The sequence below is a fragment of the Castor canadensis genome, chromosome 14 (genome assembly GCF_047511655.1).
Source record: "Castor canadensis chromosome 14, mCasCan1.hap1v2, whole genome shotgun sequence".
Taxonomy (NCBI): Eukaryota; Metazoa; Chordata; class Mammalia; order Rodentia; family Castoridae; genus Castor; species Castor canadensis.
Window position 1 is genome coordinate 31,554,338 of NC_133399.1, and position 7,441 is coordinate 31,561,778.

The 7,441-nt window shown below is 39.8% G+C and overlaps 1 protein-coding gene and 1 pseudogene across 1 annotated transcript in view; both read right to left on the bottom strand.

Moving 5' to 3' along the window:
• Nucleotides 1-852, bottom strand: part of LOC109701483 (uncharacterized) — a 28,076-nt gene extending 27,224 nt beyond the window's left edge. The window contains exon 1 of the mRNA XM_020187031.2: nucleotides 659-852. The gene's annotated coding sequence lies outside the window, so the exon portion shown is untranslated. The remainder of the gene's footprint in view (nucleotides 1-658) is intronic.
• A 5,238-nt stretch (nucleotides 853-6,090) lies between these two features.
• LOC109701487 (olfactory receptor 7G3-like) lies at nucleotides 6,091-7,037 on the bottom strand (annotated as a pseudogene).
• Nucleotides 7,038-7,441: the final 404 nt, after the last annotated feature.

Sequence of the window (7,441 nt, forward strand, 5' to 3'; positions counted from 1 at the left end):
AGTCCTCCCTAGCCAGTCTTCTTGGCCTAGTTTATATATTCGCCTTATTGTTGTCATTTTAAGTGTGAGTTACCACTTTTATTTTGCATACATGTCCTACTTTCCAATTTAAAAATGAGAATAAACAGTACAAAAGATGGCAAAATTCAGTGCAAAATATTAGTGACCAAGGTGTTACATAAACTAACTTCCGAGTTCAGTAACAAAATGTTAAACTGCATTATAAACTTTACAGGCTACGTCCACGAGAACGTCAACTAAAATAACTCTACCAAAGATTTAGCTTAAAATATACAGGGCATTCTCCAAGTTAAATGGTAACAGAACGCAAACCAGCATGTCCATGGAATATAAGACAAAACTGACTACAGTGCAGAAGAAAAAGTCCTCTATCTTAGCTACGTCCAATTCCTGCCGTCAGCTCATCCGGCCTCTGTGTATGGCTTCGGCTGGGCTCTTCCGCCTCAAGAAACAAGGAGTTTCTAAAAGCAGGTTAGAGATGCCTCCATCGTCACTAAATGCAGTGGTGGAAATCAGAACCTAAAACACACCCTTCGCCAGCTATCGGGTCCCGTTATTCCTACCCCCAATTGCTCAGGGCCTCTGGTCCTCAGGGACGCCGGGGTGTAAAGGGTTAAGTGATAAAAGCGGAGCTTACATGACTCTGGGTAAAAAACGAGGAAGCGGAAGTCTCGGAAACTGCAGCCGAAGGATGAGAAGTTCACACGAAAGGTCCCATACCCTACAGGGAGGCCTGGGTCCCCAAAAAGGTAGAAGGGAGCAGCTGCGAACCTCTCCTTTGCCCATGTGTCTGAGTGCAATTGCCTCCGGAGAATAATGGCTTCCGTTTCACTTCCGCCTTTAAATCTCGCGGGATCGCATTGGTAGCCTCTAACCCGGAAATTAGGACTACCGGATTCTGGGAAGTGTAGTTCGTAAACTTGACCAGCACAGCGGGGATGTTCTACTGGAATCTGACAACACAGCATGTTTCCCCAGATTCTAATAATCCCAGTGCTATGTAGGTCACTCCTCACTGTCTTCTCGTCCTCAAATCAATCTCTGGTAGCAGTGACTATGACTATTCCTACCTCAAGTACTATTTATAAAATCTAAACTCTCAAATTTGCAGTCATATCCCATGCCTCTACCCTAAATGCCAAACTGCAGCATTCCCCACTTGGAGTTTTAAGGGCACTTGTCCACTTTAAACAACTTCTCTCCGTTTTTTTTTTTGTTGTTGTTTGTTTTGTTTTTGGTGGGACTGGTGTTTGAACTCAGGGCTTCACATTTACAAAACAGGTCCCCCAGCATTTAAGCCACACCTCCAGTCCATTTTGGTCTGGTTGTTTTGGAGATGGGCGGGGGGGTCTCCAGAACTATTTGCTTGGGTTGGCCTTGAACCATGATCCTCCAGATCTCAACCTCCCAAGTAGCTAGGATTACAGGCATGAGCCATCGGTGCCCTGCCTTGGATCCTTTATATGTTGCACATATGTGTGGAATTCATCACAGAACATTGTCAATTCTACCTTGGAATGCCAACCCAGAACCTGACTATTTTGCCAGGAAGATTTTTCTTGGTTCTGAGTAAAAAGTTTTCTGGCAAGACCCAGAAAAAACGAAACAAAAATAGAATGTTGGGTTCCTCCTGTAGAATTTCTCAGTCATAAAGTTAGGAAGACCAGCTTTAAAGTAGTATCTGCACCAGATGAACTTGCAAGAGTGAAAGAGAGGTCCTGCCTTGGTCTTTTCTCTCTTCCTCTTTTAAAAAAATTTTTTTTCCATTACTAGGACTTTTACTCAGGGCCTAAACCTTGAACCATTCCACCAGCCCTTTTTTGTGTGTGATGGTTTTTTTTGAGATAGGGTCTTGCAAACTATTTACTGGGGCTAGCTTCCAACAAAGATTCTCCGAATCTCTGTCTCCTAAGTAGCTAGGATTACAGGCATGAGCCACCAGCACCCAGCTTTTTTTTTTTTAAGTCAGAACCTTGAGCTTGCCAGACAAGCACTCTACCACTTGATCCATTCCCCCAGCTCTTCCTCTTCTTATAAAGTCAATAATCTCATCATGAGGGCCTGACACTATGAGTCCTCTAACCCCAGTTATTTACAGGGTCAAGTCAAGTGCTTACCTAGCATGCATGAGACATGAATTCAATCCTAACAACGCAAAAGGAAGAAAAAAGAAAAAACTACTGCACCTAGAAAGCTCCACCTGTAAATATTGAGGACATGGAAATAGAAGAAGCTATGTTTCCAACACATGAATCTTGGGGACCTCTTCAAGCCATAACGGGCATATCTAAGTATGTGTGGGTAATTAATTAATACTGGGCTTTGTGGGGGTAAAGCAAAGTCCTGATTTGGAACATGTGAGAATTGGTTTCCAATTCTCAATAGGTCTGGGGAGGGGGCTGAGAATCTGCATTTCTATTTATTTATTTGTTTTTATTCATTTATTTGTTTTTACAGTACTAGGATTTGAACTCAGGGCCTCCAACTTGTTAGGTAGGCTCTCTACCACTTGAGCCACACCTCCAGCCCTTTTCTTTTTCTTGAGTATTTTGGAGATAGAAGCTCATGAACTATTTCTCTGGGCTGGCCTTGAACTCTGATCCTCCTGATCTCTTCCTCAGGAATGATGGGATTATAGACATGAGACCCTTTATCCCTAATGGAGATTGAGCAAAGGATGTCAGGCATGCTAAGCAAGCTCTCTATCTCTTGAGTTATGCCCCCAGCCCCTGATTCTGCATTTCTATCAACCTTCCAGGTACTGCTGCTACTGGTCCAGTAACTATATTTTGAGAATCACTAGTGGAGTATATGTAAGTACTTAGCATCTGGCAATTATATATAAGAATCACTGCCCAAAGTTCATGGTGTCAATAAACCTGAAGCAAAACCAGCTATGAGACTTGAATAAAAAATACTGATTCTGGATCTTTTAAGGAATTGCAATACTGCAGACCCAGGGACCAGTAGCAACTAAACTATGCTGTAAAGGGAAGCAAAAAGGTCAGTAATAAAAATAATAAACTGTTTTACAAAATTATGATTGGTGAAGAAAACAGCCAGTTTATAGATTCAACAGTCTATTGGTTATTGTTCAGCATTTGTGGACATAACAACAGTGAGGGTCCAGATAAAAAAATATTCAGTTGAAAATATCGATGGGCCCTATACTCTCAATGTCTCCACAGCTCTACTTTGAGGATTCTGAATCAAAGAGTAGCCCCTTTGTGGTCTCAGTTCACAGTAATTTAATTTCAAAAATAATTCCATGCTGTGTGACTAAGAAGACATTTAGATATTATGCTTATTCAGGCCACATGGAATGGAGGGTATGGTGTGGAATTTCAGTGGGCTGTTGGATCCAGATCTTCACTAACCCAGGCCAGCTGTGCAGCCTTGGGGACATTGCTTAACCTCTCTATGCCTCTGTTTCCCCATCTGCAATGGGAAAACTAAAAAAGTTTTTATTAAAAATTAAAAAAGGGGTTGGGGATGTGGCTCAAATATAGAGTGCCTGCTAACAAGCACAAGGCCCTGAGTTCAAACCCCAGTACTGCCATGAAAAAGAAAGACAGAAAAAAGAAAGAGACAGAGAAATTGGGACTAGAGTTGTTGCTCAAGTGATAGAGCACCTGCTTTGCAAGTGTAAAGCCCTGAGTTCAAACTCCAGTCCCACCAAAAAAATAAATAAATAAAAATAAAAATAGCCAGGCAACAGTGTCTCATGCCTGTAATCCTGGCTACCTGGGAGGCTGAGATCTGGAGTACTGCAGTTCAAAGCCAGTCTGGGTAAATAGCTCATGAGATCCCATTTCCAAATAACTATAGCAAAATGAACTGCAGGGTGACCCAAGTGGTATAGTACCTGCTTTGCAAGGGCAAAGTCCTGAGTTAAAACTTCAGTCCTACCAAAAATAAAATAAGAAACACATATTTTTTAAAGAATATAGAACAAATCACTATGTACATACCAGGAGAAGATATGGCTCCAAAGAGGTGAAATGGGCACCAGGACTAAATTTAGAGAACAGTCAGTTGAGGAGCAATGTGAATCTAAAGTGGCTCAGGAGTGAAGAGTGAGAGTCAAGGTCTTCTCTCTTTGGCCTGGGACCATAACAAGATATGTCTTAGAAATAAAGGAGTTTTGGAAGTAAATCAATTGGAAGTGTGGACTGAATCCAGGTTTCCCATCATCTGGAGGACCCAGAAAAGGCTCGTGTAACTACAATTTGTTACTATCAGACAAAGTAGACATTAATGTTAAAACTTGTCCAATTATAGCAAAGGTGATTTCATAAATATAAAAGATCTGATACTTTGGAGGCTGACACACGAGAATAATGACATCAAGGCCAGCCTGAACTACACAGTGATTTCCAGGTCAGAGGCACCAGAAAGCTATGACAATGATAATTCTGAATGTATACTTATTTAATAGTCATTTGACTTAATTACAACAGAAATAGACAAATTCAAAATCAAAGTAGGTGATTTTAACATATGTCATTCCGTGATTAACAATACAATGAGATCAACAAAATCAGAATCTGAACATGATTAAGAAATTTAACTTTTTTTGGAGGGAGGTTGTTACTGGTGGTTGAACTCAGGACCTCATGCTTTCTAGGCAGGCGCTCTACCCCTTGAGCCATACCATAGGCCCTTTTTGCTTTGGTTATTTTTGAGACAGCATTTCACTTTATACCTGGTCCATCCTGAACAACAGTCCTCCTATTAGTGCATCCCTGAGTAGCTGGGAAGACAGGCAAAAGCCACCGTGCCCATCCAATGAATGAGATGGGGTCTTCCAAACATTTTTTGCAAACTTTTTTTAACCACCTGGGGCTCACCACAATCCTCCAATCTCTGCCTCCTGAGTAGCTAAGATTACTGGCGGGGTCACCTTGCCTGGCCCAAACTTAACTTTTTGATATATAAAGAACAATGCATTCAACAATTGTATAGCACACATATAATTTTTTGGAACAAATGGAATATTTACTAAGTTTGAGCACAAACTTGGTTATAAAAGATGAATTTTTAATTTCAAGGAAATAAAATTATAGAGTATATTCTCTGACCACAGTGCGACTAGACTAGAAATAAATCACAAGAACATGAAAAGATATCCTCTTATATTTGGATGTGAATAAATGCATTTCTAGTTAGGTGACAGAGGCTCATGCCTGTAATCCTAGCTATTCAGGAGGCAGAGATAAGGAACACTGCATTTGGAAGCCATTCTAGGGCAAATAGTTCATGAGACCTTAGCTGAAAAATACCCAATTCAACAAAGCACTGGTGGAGATATCAAGCATGAGGCCCTGAGTTCAAGCTCCAGTCAGTACTGTACCAAAAAAAAGAAAGAAAGAAAGAAAGAAAGAAATACATTTCTAGGGGAATGGAGGATGAAGAAGAATGATGGAGGGGGTGAATCTAATTAAGATACATTGTAAGCACATATGTAAATGTCACAATTAAATTCTCCTGTACAATTAATACCTGCTAATCAAAAAGAAATGCATTTTTATATAATGTAGAAATTACATGAGAAATCACAAAGTACTTTATTCAAAATCATTTATCTGTATAGAGTCCAGCAGAAATGAGCACAAAGTAAAAAGAAAAATGAGGATGACTCAAAGTGAGATTTGAGCTAATCATTAACATGGAAGCAAAATAGCATCCATTACAGGCTTCCTAACATAAAGTTATACACTCAGTGATTATTTCTTTAATTTTAGTAGTGCTCAATAAAGACAAATTTCTATTCACTTACAATTTATTGAATTTTCTCAGATATTACAACACTAGAGTTATAATTTAAAAAATCACTACTAACTGAGATTTTTCCTTTGCCCATTTTATAGAAGTAGAAATTGAGCACAGATTATTAGTAAGTTGATGACATAGAGTAAAACATAGGGAAGCAGGATTCAAGATAAAGCTAATTATCTTCAAATATCATGGTAAGTCATTGCCAGGAGAACTGAATTAAGAAATAGACAGGATTTCTGGCATGCCCAGTAATTCAGTCTCTCTGATTCTGGAAGCCCACACTTAAGGCCCTTAATATAAGCATGAAAAGGAAAATGATCCTAAAGTGAGTTTTCTCAAGGCCCCTTTCATGTCCTTGTTCCTAAGGCTGTAGATGAAGGGGTTCATCATGGGAGTGAGCACAGCATATATCATCGAGGCCACTGCAGTCTTCCTGGGAGAATCAGTAACTGCAGAAGTTAAGGTAAACCCAAATAGAAGTCCCATAGAACAAGGAAACCACAATTAGATGAGACCCACAGGTAGAAAAAACTTTATACTTTCCGCCAGCTGATGGGATTCTCAGGATGGAGGAGATAATTTGAGTGTAAGAGAAGCTTATTCCAGAGAGAGGACCAATACCTAACAGAATGGTTACTAAATATACCAGGATGTTATTGATGAGTATCAGAACAAGCAAGCTTGAGGAACTGAGTAAGTTCACAGAAGAAATGGTGGAATTTTAGGTGTGTACAGAAAGATAGATGCAACATCATCAGAGTGTGCAGCAGGGCATCTGCACTGCTGATGAACAGGGAGACCAGAACCAGCAGGATACAGAGGCCAGGGTTCATGATGGCTGTATAATGCAAAGGATGACAAATAGCTACATAGCGATCATAGGCCATTATGGTCAAGAGTAAATTGTCCATACACACAAAAATCAAGAAAAAATAGACCTGAGTAAGGCAGCCTGCAGAAGTAATAGTTTTGTTTTCTGTCTGGATGTTCATCAGCATCTTAGGGACTATAGTGGAGGTGCAACAGATGTCAACAAAGGACAAATTGGAGAGGAAGAAGTACATGGGAGTGTGGAGTTTAGTGTCAGAGCTGACTGCCAGGATGATGACCATGTTTCCAAGTACAGTGACCAAATACATGGCCAGCAACAGCTCAAAGAGGATGGACTGCAGTTCTGGATCCTCTGAGAGTCCCAGGAGGAGAAATTCTGCTGCACCTGTTTGGTTTTCTGATTCCATCTTGTTGAGTGGCCTGCTGGAACACAGATATGTGTGACAGTGAAACAGACATGCAACTATCATTTGTTGGAAAAAGGTGTGGAGCACCTAATAATTATTTCTTGAATTTTGCTTAAATTCCATTGTTGCCTTAACTTCTAGTATTATTAATACATTTTCCCTTCATAACCTCCCTCTCATTCTTTCCTTCACCATTACTTCTTGGGTAAATTTTATGTATTATGATATATAAAATAAAATGAGTGTGCTTTTCTAATGCTAAAATTAAAAAAATTTTTAAAAATCATATTTTAGAAACTATCAAGCCTGACTGCTATTATTAAACTAGTGTTAAATTGTAATAAATTTACAGGTCTTGTTAGGGATTACGTATTAGTGGTGGGGGTGGGGGGCGTGAATGGAAA